This window comes from Leptodactylus fuscus, chromosome 1 (assembly GCF_031893055.1).
Source record: "Leptodactylus fuscus isolate aLepFus1 chromosome 1, aLepFus1.hap2, whole genome shotgun sequence".
NCBI lineage: Eukaryota > Metazoa > Chordata > Amphibia > Anura > Leptodactylidae > Leptodactylus > Leptodactylus fuscus.
Genome location: NC_134265.1, coordinates 122,914,855 through 122,925,409, shown reverse-complemented (window position 1 = coordinate 122,925,409; position 10,555 = coordinate 122,914,855).

Here is a 10,555-nt window from a genome sequence, read left to right as displayed (position 1 = left end):
CATCTCACGTGGGTTTATGTCTTTTTATACACATCATTAAGACAGCCATTAAGATAAGAACTGGGGGATCTGGCAATTGATTGTTTGTTGTTATAAGTATATAGTAATAAGCCTCTTCCCCCCTCCCTCCTGTAATCCTATCCCTATGTGTCCTGTTGTACATAAATATGCAGCCTCTAGAAAGTGTTTTTTAGTTATATCTGAAGAAGAAGCTCAGAGGAAAGCTTCGAAACGTCATATTCTGTCATCATTATGAGTTAGCCATTAAAAAAGGTATCACCTACTGAAGACTTGCAAAGTTTTTTTTGTTTTTTATATTTTACAACCAACCTAATATATGTAACAGCTTAAGTTGTACAGAGGTATAGTAAATTGCAAAATGTAACTTAAGATAAAGCAACTTGAAAAATACTAGAATTACTCTTTTCTACAAACAATCCAAAATGGTCGTTCAGTACGTGTTGGTCTGTTTTTCTAATAAATAACCTCAGTGGAAATTCTCTACCTATAAAACATTAGTAATATCCAATGTCTCTAATGAAGGAAACCAGACAAGGGTCCACAATGGGCGCTGGATTTGTAATGTACAGATCCATAACCAGATGTTCATTTCTTACAATGAAACAATAGGCTTGTTAGTCATTTAAGTGTGTTTTTCCTGGCTCTTCATATTGATGATCTCCTTGTCCTGTGTGTTTAGATATCTTTAGATGGAGAATTACCATTAGTTGCTTCCATTGCTGCTTCTGTTAGAAAATTTGTTATTGTGTTGTCTAATATTGCCGAGAAATATTTTTCTGAAACTGCCATTGATAATAATGTGACATTTTCTGTATTACGCTAACAAGATATGAGATTATCAGGTAATATTTTACAGGTTTCTGTTTTTGGCCTCAAAATGTGCCAGCAAAGATTTTATTGATTAATTGCATTTCATGTATATAGCTGTATATAAGAGATATTTATTCTTATCTGGACAAATTGTATGAAATGACTTGTTATTCACCTGAATAGTTTTAATATGTCAGATATCAATGATAATAAAGATGTTTTGTTGAAAACTGTTACTGTATGATGAGCAGCATTCTTATGTCTATTTTATATTTAAAGGAAATTCTAGAAATATTAGGATTTCCTGCGCATCAATTGCAATTCAGTTTTTTATGCAAAGGCCACTAAAGCCATCATTTCACAGCAAAGAAATATTCAGGATTCAGTAAGAGGGTCCCAAATTTAAGGAGTTATCTTGGTAGAGCCAATCGCCCATAGATCTGTAGACTTCTTCTGTTGAATTCTTCCAGTACTGTTCTCAAATATCAAAGATTGGTAAATGAAATTGTATACTCTCTGTTTATAATATATATATATATATATATATATATATATATATATATATATATATATATACACAGTCCTATGAAAAAGTTTGGGCACCCCTATTAATCTTAATCATTTTTAGTTCTAAATATTTTGGTATTTGCAACAGCCATTTCAGTTTGATATATCTAATAACTGATGGACACAGTAATATTTCAGGATTGAAATGAGGTTTATTGTACTAACAGAAAATGTGCATTAAACCAAAATTTGACCGGTGCAAAAGTATGGGCACCTCAACAGAAAAGTGACATTAATATTTAGTAGATCCTCCTTTTGCAAAGATAACAGCCTCTAGTCGCTTCTTGTAGCTTTTAATCAGTTCCTGGATCCTGGATAAAGGTATTTTGGACAAACAATTCAAGTTCAGTTAAGTTAGATGGTCGCCGAGCATGGACAGCCCGCTTCAAATCATCCCACAGATGTTCAATGATATTCAGGTCTGGGGACTGGGATGGCCATTCCAGAACATTGTAATTGTTCCTCTGCATGAATGCCTGAGTTGATTTGGAGCAGTGTTTTGGATTATTGTCTTGCTGAAATATCCATCCCCGGCGTAACTTCAACTTCGTCACTGATTCTTGAACATTATTCTCAAGAATCTGCTGATACTGAGTGGAATCCATGCGATCCTCAACTTTAACAAGATTCCCGGTGCCGGCATTGGCCACACAGCCCCAAAGCATGATGGAACCTCCACCAAATTTTACAGTGGGTAGCAAGTGTTTTTCTTGGAATGCTGTTTCTTTTTGGACGCCATGCATAACACCTTTTTTTATAACCAAACAACTCAATCTTTGTTTCCAAAATGAAGTTGGCTTCTCCAAATGTGCTTTTGCATACCTCAGGCAACTCTATTTGTGGCGTACGTGCAGAAACGGCTTCTTTCTCATCACTCTCCCATAAGCTTCTCCTTGTGCAAAGTGCGCTGTATTGTTGACCGATGCACAGTGACACCATCTGCAGCAAGATGATGCTGCAGCTCTTTGGAGGTGGTCTGTGGATTGTCCTTGACTGTTCTCACCATTCTTCTTCTCTGCCTTTCTGATATTTTTCTTGGCCTGCCACTTCTGGGCTTAACAAGAACTGTCCCTGTGGTCTTCCATTTCCTTACTATGTTCCTCACAGTGGAAACTGACAGGTTAAATCTCTGAGACAACGTTTTGTATCCTTCCCCTGAACAACTATGTTGAACAATCTTTGTTTTCAGATCATTTGAGAGCGGGCTGTCCATGTTCGGCGACCATCAAACTTACCTGAACTTGAATTGTTTTGTAGAAAGAAATGGTCCAAAATACCTTCATCCAGGATCCAGGAACTGATTAAAAGCTACAGGAAGCGACTAGAGGCTGTTATCTTTGCAAAAGGAGGATGTACTAAATATTAATGTCACTTTTCTGTTGAGGTGCCCATATTTTTGCACCGGTCAAATTTTGGTTTAATGCATATTGCGCATTTTCTGTTAGTACAATAAACCTCATTTCAATCCTGAAATATTACTGTGTCCATCAGTTATTAGATATATCAAACTGAAATGGCTGTTGCAAACACCAAAATATTTAGAACTAAAAATGATTAAGATTAATAGGGGTGCCCAAACTTTTTCATAGGACTGTATATATATATATTTTTTTTTTTATTACAAGTACTTTTAGATCAATTATTGAGCACTTTTACATATATATTACATTTACTGGTCCCTGCACTTGGCTAATATGCCGCCAGTTTAGGAATTTAATGTGTGACTTTTTCCTATACTCCTATATATAACTGTTAGACTTATTCTAAATGGCCTATGCCCATACTTAATATGGTCTGGCTGTCTTTACACCCTAGTGCTGCACATTACCAAGACCTTCCTTACACTAGGTTCACACCTGCGTTCTTCTTTCCGTTCTGTGCTTTCCGTCTTCTGCATGCCAGAAGACGAAAGCACAGACCGGGTGCGGCGGTGAGCGTTTTATGCTCTCTGCCACGAAACCGGATTTTTTTATCCGGACACAGAGTACTGCATGTCCGACTCTGTGTCCAGATTATAAAACCCGGTTTCGCGGCGGAGAGCATAAAACGCTCACCGCCCTCACCGCCGGACAGCTTTCTCACCCATTCAAATGAATGGGTGAGAGAGACTCCTGCAGGTTTCCGTCTCCTGCCTCTGTTTTAGGCAGGAAACGGAAACCTGCAGAACGGAGTTCACAACGCTGATGTGAACGAGCCCTTAGTAGTATAGTGCAGTTAGATGGTTATTACATGTGCTGGTTACCAGGATTCTGCTTGTCTGTCATACACAGTAGTACCGTATATACTAGAGTATAAGCCAAATTTTTCAGCACAGTTTTTGTGCTGAAAAAGCCCCCCCCCCCCCCCCTCGGCTTATACTCGAGTCAGCAAAAAATTTTTTTTTTTTTTTTTTTATAGAGGGGGAGGTCTATGACGAGCAGCAATATCATGTATAGAATCTCCCATAAAATAGTGGAAAAAAAAAAAAAAAGCTTAAAAAAATTAAAAAAAATTTAAAAGTTCTAAATCCCTCCTTTCCCTAGAATAGACACAAAAGTAGAAAATGACTGTGAAACACAAACACATTAGATATCCCTGTGTCTGACAGTGCCCGGTCTACTGAATATAGGGGATCTGCAGTGCTCCTGTTCTGTCAGAAAGGGGTTAATAGGAGCACTGCAGATCCCCTATATTCAGCCAGGCTGAATTCCAAGTTGGGGAAAAACCCCAGTCCTCAAGCTCAGGGAAGGGGCAGACAGACAACCAAAACACTCCCTCCTCTTTCCCATCACCTACTGCACCCAAAAACTCCGACCATTTTAATTTTTGAAATTTTCCAGTAGCTGCTGCATTTCCCCCCTGTGCTTATACTCGAGTAAATAAGTTTTTCCAGTTTTTTTTGGTAAAATTAGGGGTCTCGGCTTATATTCGGGTCGGCTTATACTCGAGTATATACGGTAAGTTCAGAACACCAATGTAAGCAATTTTATATCGGTATCTGAATAGGCAAATGGGAATAGGGCAAATAAAGTAATGATGCTCATCTGAACTTTATTAACTATGAAATTTATATAGATGGTTCTGATTAACATAATATGGATTGGGCTTTTACATCTGTTGTATTCAATTATTTATAATGGAATATGTATTTCCACATGATAGTTTTAGGTTAATCAAATACCCTTTATATACCTTGTATAACTATACTTTCAGTTTTTGAGAGAAAGGCTTACCGGGGGATTAGCTGAAATTCTGTGTATGTGACATAAATTCACAAGTCTGCTAAGGGGCTGTCTGGACTTTAATCTCTGGCAACTCGCTGAAGTAAATGGAGTGCTGGTCATGCAAGCGCTAGTGCTGTATTCGCATGGCTTTTAGGGGGACTTTGATCTACCATCCTCCTGATTACTGAGTGACCAGGCCACTATCGATACATCACTTATCCCCTGTCCTTTTTTTTAAAAAAAAAAAAGCACAGCCAAGATAAAAAAAAAAAGTATCTAGTGAAATGTCTTTTGTACAGCCCTTCCTATCTGCACTCACAGAACACAACCTCTCCCCTCTACTCACTGTGAAGCCCTTTAGCAGCTATGGCTTTTCACAGAAAGTCTTGTTTTTTTCTGTGGTGTTTCCTGCACATTGAGCCCTGGCCTAATAAAAGACAATTGCCATGTTGGGTGCAGGACCCAACAAGAAATGAGGCACATTTAGGCCTGACAAACAGACCTCACAGATTGTCAAAATGAAGGTAAGGAGTCATGTAGGTCAGTGATTTTCAACCAGTGTGCCGCGGCACACTAGTGTGCCGTGACACATGGTCGGGTGTGCCGCGGGGAAAGTTCCCCAGACGCATGCCAAGATTGGCACGGGAGACCTATTTTGCTGGCACAGCAGCCAGTCCCCGTGTAAATGTAGACGGAGCGTCCCTTCACTGCTCTGCTAGCTAGAGCTGAGGTGTAGGACACGCCCCCTTCTCTCCCTGCCCACCAATCAGAGGTGAGCCTCTCACTGCACAGGATAAGGGCTCCTTGGACCTGCTGCTACATGTGAGGAGGAGCTCCTGCCGTCTGCAGCCCTGAATAGGAGAGGAGGAGAGGAAGCTGAACAAAGTGAAAGTAAAAGAAAACACCAGGTTAGTAACTATTCTCATTAATGTCAGGCATTTGGGGTTATTACTTTAGTTTTAGTAACTCCATGTGCCTCACATTAATAGCAATTAACTCCATGTGCCTCACATTAATAGCAATTAACCCCATCATGTCCCTCATATTAACTCCTGTGTGGCTCACATAAGAGTTAATAACGTGTGACATATGGGGGTACTATATAATGAAGATATTTACTTAATTATCACCTCCATATGTCTCACATATCAGTATCCCTTATGTAAAGCACACAGGGGGTTAATGTGAGGGACAGGATGGGGTTCACTGCTATTAATATGAGGCACATTGAGTTGTAACCTGTAATATACATGACCAGACTTTTTATACACAACTGTGGATAAGAGTACAGACCTATACATTTCTAAGGACCCATATATACAGCCATTCTTTTTGTGGCTGTGTATCTGGGCCAAATTGAAGAGCTGAAAATTATAGAGCAGGTCCTATATCTGTCCTATACCTACCCTATATCTGTCCTATATATACCCTATATCTGTCCTATACATACCCTATATCTGTCTGCATTTGTGGCCCTGTCAATTAATTTTTAATGTTTATATCAGTGAAAACCACATGCGTGCCACTTGTATGCAGAAGGCGTAAGGCTGAGGCCCCACGTTGCATAAACGCAGCGTTTTTGTTGCAGATTTTGCGGCAGTTTATTTCAACCAAAGAATCAACCATTTAGAATCTATATTATTAACTATATGTATAATATGTACTGTTTTAGTGTCATTTTGTGCCATTTTGGTTGGTGGTGTGCCCCGGGATTTTTTAAGTGTAAAAAGTGTGCCGCGGCTCAAAAAAGGTTGAAAATCACTGATCTAGGTAATAGTGACCTTAACATTTGTCTATACTTTAATATGTTTAGTCGAGGGCATAATAAAACACTACAATTTAGGAAGGCCAATTTCCATCAGCTAAGAGAGAGCTTAAAGGGATTCTACCATTAAAAACATTTTTTTTTTTCTCGTTGAAACGTCGGAATAGCCTTAAAAAAGGCTATTCTTCTCCTGCCTTTAGATGTCTTCTTCTCCCCGCCATTCGGTTAAAATCCCGGTTTTCTTCGGTATGCAAATGAGTTCTCTTACAGTACTGGGGCCTCAGCGCTCAAACAGCACTGGGGGCGTCCCCAATGTTGCGAGAGAACTCTCCAGCGCTTCTTCCGGCGCTGGGGTCACACTTGTATGCCTGTGCAGTCGGCGTTGCCATTGGGCCGCAGGCAGAGCCGAATGCATGTGCTGGCGGCCATGTTTTTGAGGCCGCTTATGCGAGCACGCGCAGTACGCTCTGTACTCTGTTGAACTACAGGAGCATACTTCGCATGCTCGCGTAAGCCGCCACAAAAACATGGCTGCCAGCATGTACATTCGGCACTGCCTGCAGCCCAATGGCAGAGCCGACTGCGTAGGCGTACAAGTGTGACCCCAGTGCCGGAAGAAGATGCATGAAGAGGACGTTACAGAAGAAGATGGAGGGGGGCGCTGGAGAGTTCTTTCGCAGCATTGGGGACGCCCCCAGTGCTTCTTAAGCACTGAGGCCCGCCCCCAGTGCTGCGAGAGAACTCATTTGCATACCAACAAAAAACTGAATTTTTACCTGTACGCGGGGCGAAGAAGACGTCTAAAGGTAGGAGAAGAATAGCCTTTCTTAAGGCTATTCTGACGTGTCAACGAGAAAAGAAAAGTTTTTAATGGTAGAATCCCTTTAAAGAGAACCTTTTACCACCTCCAACTAGTCCAGCTCTTACATCAAGTAAGAGGCACTGCTCCACTAGCACAGTTATAATTTTTTCTCTAGCCCCCCAGTTTCCCAAGCAATCAAAGCTATTAGTTTTGGTACTATTTTGAAGGTAAGATCCGCAGCTCTTGTTCGTTGATAAAAAATAACTTTTATTGCTTCATTTAAAAATTGGTAAAGACACCATAACGTACAAGTGAAAAAAGATTAGAAAAAACATGAAAGTGAATTAAAAACCGCAATAACTACATATTAGGCTGACTGACGTGTTTCGAGACACAAAAACGGTCTCTTATTCATAGTCTTGTGAATGCCCTAAACAAGTGAGACTAGAACTTCCTTATATAACCCATATGTTACAGGTGTGGTTAATTAAACTTCCTCAGCAGAAACGCCTAATCCTGTCTCAGGAATGACGTAAATAAATTTATTCGTAAAACATGCATCTTGTGTATTGTCCTTATTATTAGTGTAAGCTGAAGACCTTGTATACACCTACATAGATAGAAATTTTCTTATTCAACAACAAAATATCCTAAACATGTCACTATAGTACATTTATAGACCAAAAATAATCATATGACGATGCAACAATATAAACAACTATAAACCATAACATAGGCTAAATGATACATTATTCACAATATATTCATGCACGTATATTGACTGTTGGTAACGGTATAAGTGATATATCCAAATAAAACACTATAGGACTGCGTACCTATATAAATCCAAAAGGCCGATTGTATAAGGATTTCAAGAAACGCTACATGCAGCCCCTAGTTGAGGTCTATCGTCATATACATCGTTTTTACTATCCCTCATTCATAGATTTTATTTAGTCACGTGATGTAAAATGACCAATCATGATGCATTCTATATGACAGTATGTTGGAAAGCGACCTCTAGCGTCTCTTTGTAGTATTGAGTTAATCACTACTCCTCATTCAAAGATTTATTGTGGTCACGTGATATAGATTGACCAATCACAATATATTTCTTTGATCCTGACCTGGGGAAGCGACCTCTAGCGTTCACTACTAATATTAGGTTCGCCCGACAAAGCCCGTCCAAGCTTCAACCATCAATCATTAATACGTGTCAAAAGAGCTTGTAATAATGATGACGATTATATTAAACAAGCCCAAGAACTTACAGGTAGATTAAAACAAAGAGATTACCCCAGTTGGATGATTGACAGGGCAAGGACCTTAGTTGAAATAAGAGACAGGAAGTCCTTGCTCTCAGATCAATCAACCATTAATGAAAAACAAAATGTTGTTTTTTCCACAGCTTTTAGCCTTGAATTCAAGGAAATAAAAAATATTATAGAAAAAAATCTGCCCATTCTAGAAGCTGATGACATTACTGGTAAAATCCTGGCGAATGGTATACAATTTGTCCCCAAAAGAGGTTCGACCTTAGGTGACGCCTTATCACCAAGTTTTTTACATACAAGTGCTGAATTGGGGAATCAAAAACTATCACCTAATGGATTTTTTAAATGCAAACAGCTTAAGTGTAAAACCTGCAAATACACAAATGATATCACTAGCCTGTCTAGTTTAACAACCAATTACAATGTCAGGTATTATTCACATATGAATTGCTGCACTGATGCGGTTGTTTACTGCATCAGGTGCGAGAAATGCAGAGTTGAATACATCGGATGTACAATGAGACCGTTAAAAAATAGAATTTTAGAGCATGTCAAAGACAGCAGCAAAAGCCTATCAGAAGGCATGTCGGGGGCTTCAAAGCACTTCGCTCTGGTACACAAGGGATCAGTCTCCACCCTAAAATTTTGGGGTATAGATAAGATCCAAGCATCCCCCAGAGGTGGTAACATTAAGGAGCTCCTATTTAAAAAGGAGGCCCTGTGGATCTTGCGGTTCGGCAGCAGACAACCACAGGGCCTCAATATGAGATCGGATTTGTCGCTAATTTATTAAAAAAGATTTAGATATATACCTCTAACTCTAATTCAAGTAGGGAATTATATGCATCTCTTGCTGTTTTACTTTTAGGTACATGTTCCCTATACTTCTATTGTTACAATTTATTAACTTTGATCTGATCTGTTCAAACCCGTTCAATATTTTATAACTTTATAATTCTACTGCACTTACCTCTTGGCGTGTGGTTGGGTGTGGTTTGTGCTTGCATTGGTGGGTGGGAGTGGGTTGTGGTGGTTTCCTGGTTGTTGATTGGCTGGTTGAAGCTTGGACGGGCTTTGTCGGGCGAACCTAATATTAGTAGTGAACGCTAGAGGTCGCTTCCCCAGGTCAGGATCAAAGAAATATATTGTGATTGGTCAATCTATATCACGTGACCACAATAAATCTTTGAATGAGGAGTAGTGATTAACTCAATACTACAAAGAGACGCTAGAGGTCGCTTTCCAACATACTGTCATATAGAATGCATCATGATTGGTCATTTTACATCACGTGACTAAATAAAATCTATGAATGAGGGATAGTAAAAACGATGTATATGACGATAGACCTCAACTAGGGGCTGCATGTAGCGTTTCTTGAAATCCTTATACAATCGGCCTTTTGGATTTATATAGGTACGCAGTCCTATAGTGTTTTATTTGGATATATCACTTATACCGTTACCAACAGTCAATATACGTGCATGAATATATTGTGAATAATGTATCATTTAGCCTATGTTATGGTTTATAGTTGTTTATATTGTTGCATCGTCATATGATTATTTTTGGTCTATAAATGTACTATAGTGACATGTTTAGGATATTTTGTTGTTGAATAAGAAAATTTCTATCTATGTAGGTGTATACAAGGTCTTCAGCTTACACTAATAATAAGGACAATACACAAGATGCATGTTTTACGAATAAATTTATTTACGTCATTCCTGAGACAGGATTAGGCGTTTCTGCTGAGGAAGTTTAATTAACCACACCTGTAACATATGGGTTATATAAGGAAGTTCTAGTCTCACTTGTTTAGGGCATTCACAAGACTATGAATAAGAGACCGTTTTTGTGTCTCGAAACGCGTCAGTCAGCCTAATATGTAGTTATTGCGGTTTTTAATTCACTTTCATGTTTTTTCTAATCTTTTTTCACTTGTACGTTATGGTGTCTTTACCAATTTTTAAATGAAGCAATAAAAGTTATTTTTTATCAACGAACAAGAGCTGCGGATCTTACCTTCAAAATAGTTTCTGTGTTTCCTCTTCCTCCTCAAGTCCGGGAGAAATAGATCGTGCACCTTGCTTCGGGATATGGTGAGCTTTTA